Source organism: Staurois parvus, unplaced genomic scaffold (assembly GCF_062004578.1).
Source record: "Staurois parvus isolate SC_StPar_1 unplaced genomic scaffold, SC_StPar_1.0 ptg000064l, whole genome shotgun sequence".
Classification (NCBI taxonomy): domain Eukaryota; kingdom Metazoa; phylum Chordata; class Amphibia; order Anura; family Ranidae; genus Staurois; species Staurois parvus.
In genome coordinates, this window is record NW_028317860.1 from 4,071,821 (window position 1) to 4,082,786 (window position 10,966).

Genomic DNA, 10,966 nt, shown 5'->3' on the forward strand with positions numbered 1-10,966 from the left:
CCAGCACCCTATGTCAAAAAATTCAACACACCAGCAGTGTGTGAGGAGACCTGAAAGTGGCACATGGCAGAGTGTGGCGATGGAGACAGCAGCAATGGGAGGCCATACAGGGACCCATGACAGACTCTGGACTTGGCAGCAGCATGAGGAGGCGGTATATAGGTGCCCATGGCAGATTAGGGGCCTGGCAGCAGCTATGGGAGGCCCGTAATCTGCCAGCACCCTATGTCAAAAAATTCAACACACCAGCAGTGTGAGGAGAACTGAAAGTGGCACATGGCATGAGAGAATGTGGACCTGGCAGCAGCATGAGGAGGCGGTATAGGGGCCCATGGCAGATTAGGGGCCTGGCAGCAGCTATGGGAGGCCCGTAATCTGCCAGCACCCTATGTCAAAAAATTCAACACACCAGCAGTGTGTGAGGAGACCTGAAAGTGGCACATGGCAGAGTGTGGCGATGGAGACAGCAGCAATGGGAGGCCGTACAGGGACCCATGACAGACTCTGGACCTGGCAGTAGCATGAGGAGGCGGTATATAGGGGCCCATGGCAGATTAGGGGCCTGGCAGCAGCTATGGGAGGCCCGTAATCTGCCAGCACCCTATGTCAAAAAATTCAACACACCAGCAGTGTGTGAGGAGACCTGAAAGTGGCACATGGCAGAGTGTGGCGATGGAGACAACCCACCGACTGTTTTGCTCGCTGCCAAGCTGCCACCCTCTTCTCCTGATGATGCGGAAGCAATAGCCTGATGACGACGAGGCTGCCAAGTGCGATCAGCCTCATCATCATCAATTAGGGTCTCCGCCTCACTACTAGCCCCCTCGGCTGCGTGTGGGTCAGGAGACAGACCTGTCTCTACACCGGCTACCGAGCCACTCTCCTCGCCACTACTTCTTCGCCTAGCTGCTGAAGAGGCGGATGTCTCCCCCCGTTCCTGACCGCCCTCTGTTAGCTCTTCCTCACTGTACTGGATGACACCGGGAGCACTAGCCTCTGGCTGCGAATAGTGCTGCCTCGACCCCTTCCTCTGCTGCCACGTCTGCTCGCTCCTAAAACATTGCCTCCTCTGCCACTCCTCTGCATGTTGTCTGACATACTCTTTAATTAAACGATTCTGTGTCCCTGAGTAACAATTCTGTGTCCCTGAGTAACGTTTCTGTGGCCCTAAGTAACAGTTCTGTGGCCCTAAGTAACAGTTCTGTGGCCCTAAGTAACAGTTCTGTGGCCCTAAGTAACAATTCTGTGTCCTTCAGTAAGAATTCTGTGTCCCTCAGTAACAATTCTGTGTCCCTCAGTAACAATTCTGTGTCCCTCAGTAACAATTCTGTGTCTGTCCCTGAGTAACAATTCTGTGTCTGTCCCTGAGTAACAATTCTGTGTCCCTGAGTAACGTTTCTGTGGCCCTAAGTAACATTTCTGTGGCCCTCAGTAACAATTCTGTCTGTCCCTGAGTAACAATTCTGTGTCTGTCCCTGAGTAACAATTCTGTGTCCCTCAGTAACAATTTTGTGTCCCTCAGTAACAATTCTGTGTCCCTCAGTAACAATTTTGTGTCCCTCAGTAACAATTCTGTGTCCCTCAGTAACAATTCTGTGTCCCTCAGTAACAATTCTGTGTCCCTGAGTAACAATTCTGTGTCTGTCCCTGAGTAACAATTCTGTGTCTGTCCCTGAGTAACGTTTCTGTGGCCCTAAGTAACGGTTCTGTGGCCCTCAGTAACAATTCTGTGTCCCTCAGTAACAATTCTATGTCTGTCCCTGAGTAACAATTCTGTGTCCCTGAGTAACGTTTCTGTGGCCCTAAGTAACATTTCTGTGGCCCTCAGTAACAATTCTGTCTGTCCCTTAGTAACAATTCTGTGTCCCTGAGTAACAATTCTGTGTCCCTCAGTAACAATTCTGTGTCCCTCAGTAACAATTCTGTGTCCCTCAGTAACAATTCTGTGTCTGTCCCTGAGTAACAATTCTGTGTCTGTCCCTGAGTAACGTTTCTGTGGCCCTAAGTAACGTTTCTGTGGCCCTCAGTAACAATTCTGTGTCCCTCAGTAACAATTCTGTGTCTGTCCCTGAGTAACAATTCTGTGGCCCTAACTAACGTTTCTGTGGCCCTAAGTAACAGTTCTGTGGCCCTCAGTAACAATTCTGTGTCCCTGAGTAACGTTTATGTGGCCCTAAGTAACGGTTCTGTGGCCCTCAGTAACAATTCTGTGTCCCTGATTAACGTTTCTGTGGCCCTAAATAACGGTTCTGTGGCCCTCAGTAACAATTCTGTGTCCCTCAGTAACAATTCTGTGTCTGTCCCTGAGTAACAATTCTGTGGCCCTAAGTAACGGTTCTGTGGCCCTAAGTAACGGTTCTGTGTCCCTGAGTAACGTTTCTGTGGCCCTAAGTAACGGTTCTGTGGCCCTCAGTAACAATTCTGTGTCCCTGAGTAACAATTCTGTGTCTGTCCCTGAGTAACAATTCTGTGGCCCTAAGTAACGGTTCTGTGGCCCTCAGTAACAATTCTGTGTCCCTGAGTAACAATTCTGTGTCTGTCCCTGAGTAACAATTCTGTGGCCCTAAGTAACGGTTCTGTGGCCCTCAGTAACAATTCTGTGTCCCTGAGTAACGTTTCTGTGGCCCTAAGTAACAATTCTGTGGCCCTCAGTAACAATTCTGTGTCTGTCCCTGAGTAACAATTCTGTGTCCCTAACTAACGTTTCTGTGGCCCTAAGTAACAGTTCTGTGGCCCTCAGTAACAATTCTGTGTCCCTGAGTAACGTTTCTGTGGCCCTAAGTAATGGTTCTGTGGCCCTCAGTAACAATTCTGTGTCCCTGAGTAACAATTCTGTGGCCCTAAGTAACGGTTCTGTGGCCCTCAGTAACAATTCTGTGTCCCTGAGTAACAATTCTGTGTCTGTCCCTGAGTAACAATTCTGTGGCCCTAAGTAACGGTTCTGTGGCCCTCAGTAACAATTCTGTGTCCCTGAGTAACAATTCTGTGGCCCTAAGTAACGGTTCTGTGGCCCTCAGTAACAGTTCTGTGGCCCTCAGTAACAGTTCTGTGGCCCTCAGTAACAATTCTGTGTCCCTGAGTAACGTTTATGTGGCCCTAAGTAACAGTTCTGTGGCCCTCAGTAACAATTCTGTGTCCCTGATTAACGTTTCTGTGGCCCTAAGTAACGGTTCTGTGGCCCTCAGTAACAATTCTGTGTCCCTCAGTAACAATTCTGTGTCTGTCCCTGAGTAACAATTCTGTGGCCCTAAGTAACGGTTCTGTGGCCCTCAGTAACAATTCTGTGTCCCTGAGTAACGTTTCTGTGGCCCTAAGTAACGGTTCTGTGGCCCTCAGTAACAATTCTGTGTCCCTGAGTAACAATTCTGTGTCTGTCCTTGAGTAACAATTCTGTGGCCCTAAGTAACGGTTCTGTGGCCCTCAGTAACAATTCTGTGTCCCTGAGTAACGTTTCTGTGGCCCTAAGTAACAATTCTGTGGCCCTCAGTAACAATTCTGTGTCTGTCCCTGAGTAACAATTCTGTGTCCCTAACTAACGTTTCTGTGGCCCTAAGTAACAGTTCTGTGGCCCTCAGTAACAATTCTGTGTCCCTGAGTAACGTTTCTGTGGCCCTAAGTAACAATTCTGTGGCCCTAAGTAACGGTTCTGTGGCCCTCAGTAACAATTCTGTGTCCCTGAGTAACAATTCTGTGGCCCTAAGTAACGGTTCTGTGGCCCTCAGTAACAATTCTGTGTCCCTGAGTAACAATTCTGTGTCTGTCCCTGAGTAATAATTCTGTGGCCCTAAGTAACGGTTCTGTGGCCCTCAGTAACAATTCTGTGTCCCTGAGTAACAATTCTGTGGCCCTAAGTAACGGTTCTGTGGCCCTCAGTAACAATTCTGTGGCCCTCAGTAACAATTCTGTGTCTGTCCGAGTAACAATTCTGTGGCCCTAACTAACGTTTCTGTGGCCCTAAGTAACAGTTCTGTGGCCCTCAGTAACAATTCTGTGGCCCTGAGTAACGTTTCTGTGGCCCTAAGTAACAATTCTGTGGCCCTCAGTAACAATTCTGTGTCTGTCCCTGAGTAACAATTCTGTGGCCCTAACTAACGTTTCTGTGGCCCTAAGTAACAGTTCTGTGGCCCTCAGTAACAATTCTGTGTCTGTCCCTGAGTAACAATTCTGTGGCCCTAACTAACGTTTCTGTGGCCCTAAGTAACAATTCTCTGGCACTCAGTAACAATTCTGTCTGTCCCTGAGTAACAATTCTGTGGCCCTAACTAACGTTTCTGTGGCCCTAAGTAACAGTTCTGTGGCCCTCAGTAACAATTCTGTGTCTGTCCCTGAGTAACAATTCTGTGGCCCTAACTAACGTTTCTGTGGCCCTAAGTAACAATTCTCTGGCACTCAGTAACAATTCTGTCTGTCCCTGAGTAACAATTCTGTGGCCCTAATAACGTTTCTGTGGCCCTAAGTAACAGTTCTGTGGCCCTCAGTAACAATTCTGTGTCTATCCCTGAGTAACAATTCTGTGGCCCTAACTAACGTTTCTGTGGCCCTAAGTAACAATTCTCTGGCACTCAGTAACAATTCTGTCTGTCCCTGAGTAACAATTCTGTGGCCCTAACTAGCGTTTCTTTGGCCCTAAGTGACGATTCTGTGGCCCTCATTAACAATTTTGTGTCCCTGAGTAATGCTTCTCTGTCCCTAAGTAACGTTTCTCTGTCCCCAAGTAACGTTTCTGTGGCCCTAACTCTGTCCCTAATACAGAGCGGTCTGCCTCTCTTGAATGACTGGAGGCAAATGAAGAATTCTAAAATGGCCGCTATTTATAGCTCGACCATTACACAGTGCTGGCTGCCTGGCTGCTGATTGGCTAATGCGATCACATGTCATTAAGGAATGCATTATGGGTCAGCGCGCCTTGTCTGCGCGCCTTCCCAGACATCCCCGCTCCGTCGCTGCACATGTCCGCCGCCATTTTAGGAAAAATTTCGATTTTTCACGCCTGTGAAAACTATGGTACCTAAACTTGTTTATAGCCAATATCACTCTCTGATGTTTTCATCAATATCTCACATGTGCTGCAATCACTGTTTACATATACATGCAAAGATGGGTGTTTTTAATTTGTTTCATTCAACTTTATTGCTATCACAAGTGATGAACAACATCCCTTGCTGTAGACAGCAGGGGCCTATTAGTCCCTTGATCCATCTGTTTCCTCCAAAGCATCAATCAAAAAGATTGGTTTGCCCACACAGAATTCACAACAGCACTATCCAGCAAGAGTCCTGAGAAATAAGCACACCAGATCTTACAGGGCAATGGGGTTTCCTTTTGAGACTTCTCATAGTTCCCAGTTGCATGCCATCACTATCTGATAATGCTAATGGCCTGACAATCTGCTTGAACTCCCAATCCACATTCTTGGACTAGTTTGACTACTGATCAGCTGGCATTTTCAGAAGAAAAGGAAAGACTTTATATTTAAGAACCACATCAGCCCACCCTAAAGTTACACTTAGTGTTTGGGGGAAGCTAGTGCGCTAAGTGTGTCTTCTGTTTGTGACAATAGTGAAAGGAGTCCAACTTTCCCTGTTGCATTGTAGCATACATTAAATAGCCAACAGAACAGGAGCAGCCCCAGGTGGATAGGAACAGAGACAGAATAGTTCACTTTTACCTTTAAAATGGAGGGTGGAACATAGTTTGCGCACATGAAGAGTGGCCCCTAACCTACTTCACTGATTTTTTCCTGGACAGGAAACCTCCTTTCAGACTACCTCCCCATTATCTCCCACCCCACCAACAGGGAGCCCAGTCAAATCCAGACCTCACATGCAGGAGCAGCATGAAAGAGACATAGAAGTGAGTCCACATTGTGACACCAAGGAGCTGCAGGACTACATAAATGCTTTTCCTACTCCAACCAGTCCTTGACACCAATCTGAAGGATATGTTAGTTTCACTAAAAAGCTACCTTCATGTAAACATGCCATCTTTATTACAGCAATTTAGATCAGAATTACTTGAGAATGGGGACAGAGTCAACCAAATGAGTAAAAGACAAACTTTTTTAATGACCTGGTTGACGCCTACAATAATAGGGAAGAAGATTTGAAGTGAATGATTGCAAAAGTGGTAGATCTCAGAGACAGATCCCATCACAAGGTATAAGGTCTATCTGAAACAGTACAACAAACAGACCTACAGCAATATGCATGAGATCTCCTCCAAACTGTTACCCCTGATATACCAGACATGTTTGAAATATCAGTTTAGGGCTTAAAATTACGTAAAACCCTTCAAAACATTTTAAATTATTTTTATTCATTTTCAAAAGTGTAAGTACAAAACAATGCCAGTTGGGCATGCCTTGGTTCATAGCACAGACAACATACTGTACAACATCAAAGTAAAACTAACAAAACAAAGTACACTAAAAGATAACACTAGTAACATAGATATACTCAAGACCACCAGTGAGGAATAATTAAAGCGGTATAGTTATAAAGGCATCAGGTTCTCATTCAATGTAAAAAGGAGGCAGGAAAGGCACAGTCAATACAAATACCTTCCAGAGATGCCCCAAACAGTGCAAAGAGGAACTGCAGAGACCCTGACATACCAATTTTTGAACTGACCATTGACAGAATCCATTGGCTGCCTAAATCTCCTTTTCTTAATTTTTTCCTGAAAAAACATCAAACATGTTTCTATGAAGAGACTTCTGTTCATTCATATTCTGTTACTGTCTGGAGTAAGACTTGGAGGCCAGTAGTTATTGCAATCGAGCAACTCCCACCGACACGTGGGAAAGTATACAAGCAGGTCACCCTGGTGGATGACACAGGTTCACCTGAGGTCTAAGTACTAACCAGTATTCATCAGAGGTCCTGATAGTAAAGATAGATTTACCTGCATGTTAGTACCAGGTCGGGGTCCTCCGGATTGCCCCACCAAGAGGTGGACAAGCTGGGGTCCGGTAGCAGATAAGCAGGCAGGGGTCAATCAGAAGTGTAGTCAGTAGACAAGCCAAAGGTCAGTAACAAATGGTTGCAGGTAGGAGGATAGGAGCATAGTCAAGGAACAAGTCAAAGGTCGGTAATGAATGGGAGCGCATATATGAACGGCAGCAGGAGAGACAAGAACAAGATATTGACTGGGGAGAGCACACTAATTTGGCATACAGGAAGTGCAGAGATATGGCTTAAATCAGGAAGTTCACAGGAGGAGCAAAGAGTTCAAGGTTCAAGACCAACAATGTTCAAGGCAGGATCATCCAAAGAATTGTTCAGGCATCTATCCAGCGTTCCAGGTTGCTCAATAAGAAGAGTCAATGTCAAACACCACTGAGGTTCCAGGTTCAAGTCCAGGTCCTGACAGCACTCCCCTCCTCTCAGGATGTCCCCTTGAAACCTTAGGGCCAAGTTTGTGAGGAAGCCTCTGGTGGAATTCCCTTGTTAATCTAGGGGTGTGAACATTCTCCTCAGGCTCCCAAATTTCTCTTTTGGTCCATAACCTTCCCATCGAACCACATATTGTAATTTGTTTCTAAAGATCCTAGAGTCAAGAATTTTCTCCACCACAAATTCTACTTCATCCTGTACCTCAACACATGGAGGAGGTGGATAAATTCTTCCAGAAAAATAGTTTTCATGAAACGGTTTGAGTAGTGATATGTAAAAAACAGGGTAAATCTTCATACTGTCAGGAAGTTTTAAACGAAAAGTGACCGGGTTTATTTGAGCAGATATCTGAAAAGGTCCCACAAATTGTGACCCAACTTAGCCGATGGAACATGAACCTTCACATTTTTGGAAGATAACCAAATTTGTTCACCCACATGAAAAGTAGAAAGTGATCTATGATATCTGTCAGCAGCCTTTTTGTAATATTTCTGAGCCTCCTTCAATGTATCAATTAATTTATCCTGAATCTCCTGTAATGTAGTTAATCTGTTAGTAACAGCAGGAACTGGAGTTGAGATAGGGAGATCAGGAATAAAAACTGGATGATACCCGATGTTTAAGAAAAAGGGGCTTAAGGAAGTGGAGCTATGTTTAGAATTGTTATAAGCGAACTCTGCCGTATGAAGGTAATCTACCCAGTCATCCTGAAGATAACTCACTAAACATTGAAGATATTGCTCCAAAGTTTGATTGGTTCTCTCGGTCTGACCATTAGACTGAGGATGAAAAGCAGAGGACAGATTAATTGTTACCCCCAAAGCTGAGCAAAAGGTTTTCCAAAATTTTTAAGTGAACTGTACTCCTCTGTCAGACACCACATCATCAGGAATGCTATATAGTTTAAAATCTTCTCAAACCATTACCTTTGCAGTTTGCAGTTTGTTCAGCAGAGGGTACCCCCTTAACTGGTATAAAATGAACCATCTTGGTGAGACGGTCGACAACTACCAGAATAGTGGTCATCCCTTTTGAGGGGGGAGATCAACCACAAATTCCATAGAAATTGACCCCCATGGCCTTGCTTGAACAGGCAGTGGTTGGAGTAATCCCAGAGGAGAAGACCAAAGTGTCTTCATAACTCTTGACATCTTTCTTGCATCCAGGCCACCAAAAAGAACGTGATAAAATTTCTTCTGTCTTGGAAACCCCAAAATGACCAGCAAGTTTACAGTTATGAACCAACCTGAAGGCTTCTACACAAACTGATTTGGGTACATAGAGGCAATGCGCTTGAGTCCAAAAGCCATTTTGTACTCAAGGTTAATGTCCTTAGGAGGATGATTTAGAAGTTGGCCATTCTTATACCCCTTCTTGAGAAGATTCAAAAATGTCTTAAAACTTTTGGCCACTAGAAAGTTCTTTTGAGGCAGGATCATACATTAAGAGCTGCATTCCTGAAGAGGCCCAGACAACATCCACGATAAGGCATCAGCCTTACCATTGACCTGGGGCGGTCTTAAATAACAAAATCGAACCTGGAGAAGAATAGTGTCCCACGTGCTTGTCTAGATGACAACCTTTTGGCAGAACAGATAAATTCTAAATTCTTATGATCTGTGAGAACGGTAACAAGGTGCTTAGCCCCTTCCAGCAGATGCCTCGACTCAGAAAATGCTTCCTTAATTGCCAGCAACTCCTTGTTTCCAATGTCATAATTTTTCTCAGCCGAAGACATTAAATTGAGAGAAATAAATATAAGGGTAAAACTGCATCTTTTGTCCAATTCGCTGAGAAAGGATTTCTCTCACAGCAGAATCTGAAGCATCAACTTCCACGGTAAAAGGTAGTCCAGGATCTGGATGTACCAGTATTGGTGCAGAAGTGAAAAGAGTCTTTAGTTTAGTATAGGCAGCCTGTGCCTCTGGTGACCACAAAAAGGGCATCACTTTCTTTGTCAGCTGCGTAATTGGAGCAATTACCTTGGAAAAATTCCTTATGAATCTGTAAAAGTTAGCAAATCCAACAAATCGTTGTATTTCCTTAACAGTCCTAGGACAGGCAAATCCACCACTGCTTTGATCTTTTCGGGATCCATGCTCACTCCTTCTGGAGAAATGATGTATCCCAAGAACTGGATCTGAGTTTGTTCAAACTCGCATTTTTTTGGTTTGATGTAAAATTTATTCTGCCTCAGTTTCTTGAAGACAGTACAGACATGTTTGCTGTGTTCCTCCAAATTATCAGAAAAAATGAGAATATCATCCAGATATGCAATTACAAACTGGTCTCTTCCTGTCCCAGAGTCCAGCATTGCAGAACAAGGGATTTTACTGCTTTCAATGATAAGCTTTATAGGGATGACAAAATGGGATGATAAAGAATTAACTTTATTGGCTTCCTGAATAAAAGGAGAGACAGACTGAGAAACTGAGTTTATTTGTTCGGACACTGTAACATCAGTTGCCTCAATTGTTCTTTTAAATTTATTGGGACAATTAACTGTGAAATGTCCATGGACATAAATTCTCTGAACGTCGCCTTTCCTTCTCCTGCGTAGAAATAGATCTTTTAATAACAACCACCTGCATAGGTTTAGGAGTGCCAGAATCCAAAAGAACTCTTGGTCCCTTAGAAGCAAACTGACTGGTAGAAAAACGCAGGCCGCCATTACTACCTAGAATTTCCAGTCTCTCCTTTCTCCTTTCAGTAAGACTCTGATCAATTAGAATACATAATTTAATAAAAGCCTCAAGATCGTCAGGATTTTTTACTCTGGCAAGCTTATCTTTTACGTATTCAGAGAGTCCTTGACGAAACTGACTTTTTTGCGCTGCTGGATTCTAAGTGGTATCTGAAATCCAATGACAGAATTCAGATGTGTATTCTGCAACAGAGCATCTACCCTGCTGTAAATTGTGCAACTTTGCCTCTGCAGTAGTGCAGCGGTTAGGATCATCAAAAACATGATACATATCAGCCACAAAAAAATGTTTAATTATCCAGAATTGGCTTGTCTTGCTCCACATAAGTGGAGGCCCAGACTAAGGCTTCCTCAGTCAGGAGGTTGATAATAAACAGCACCTTTTTCCTGTCAGAAAAAAATGCAGCTGGTTGCATCAGAATATATTGATTAGGGAAACCTCTGTAATGGCAACAGTCTCCATTAAACATGAGTGGTAGGGGCATACATGCGTTAGTATCTACTGCAGCAGTATTTCGGGGACGCAAATCCTGCAATTGTTGATGCAGATCATGGATGTCCTCTTGTAGCTCTTTCACTTAAATTTTTAATTCAGAAAACTTTTCCTGATAGTTAACACTAAGCGCCTGCAACTGCAACTTTGCTCTCAGAGGAGCCATAGCACAGCAGATGCTACAACGGCCTCCATGTTTTGGGCCAGATTATTCTGTCACGGTCTGGAGTCAGTCTCGGAGGCCAGTAGCTATATCAGTGGAGCAGCTCATACCAAAAGGTATATAAGCAGGTCACCCTGAGGTGCGGGGTCTAAGTACTAACTGGTATTCACCAGAGCTCCTGATGGTGGAGCTGGGTTTAGCTGCGTGTTAGT

General features: G+C 44.5%; 1 pseudogene; it reads right to left on the reverse strand.

Moving 5' to 3' along the window:
• Positions 1-7,726: 7,726 nt before the first annotated feature.
• Positions 7,727-8,861, reverse strand: LOC149469668 (uncharacterized; annotated as a pseudogene).
• Between the last annotated feature and the right edge of the window lie 2,105 nt (positions 8,862-10,966).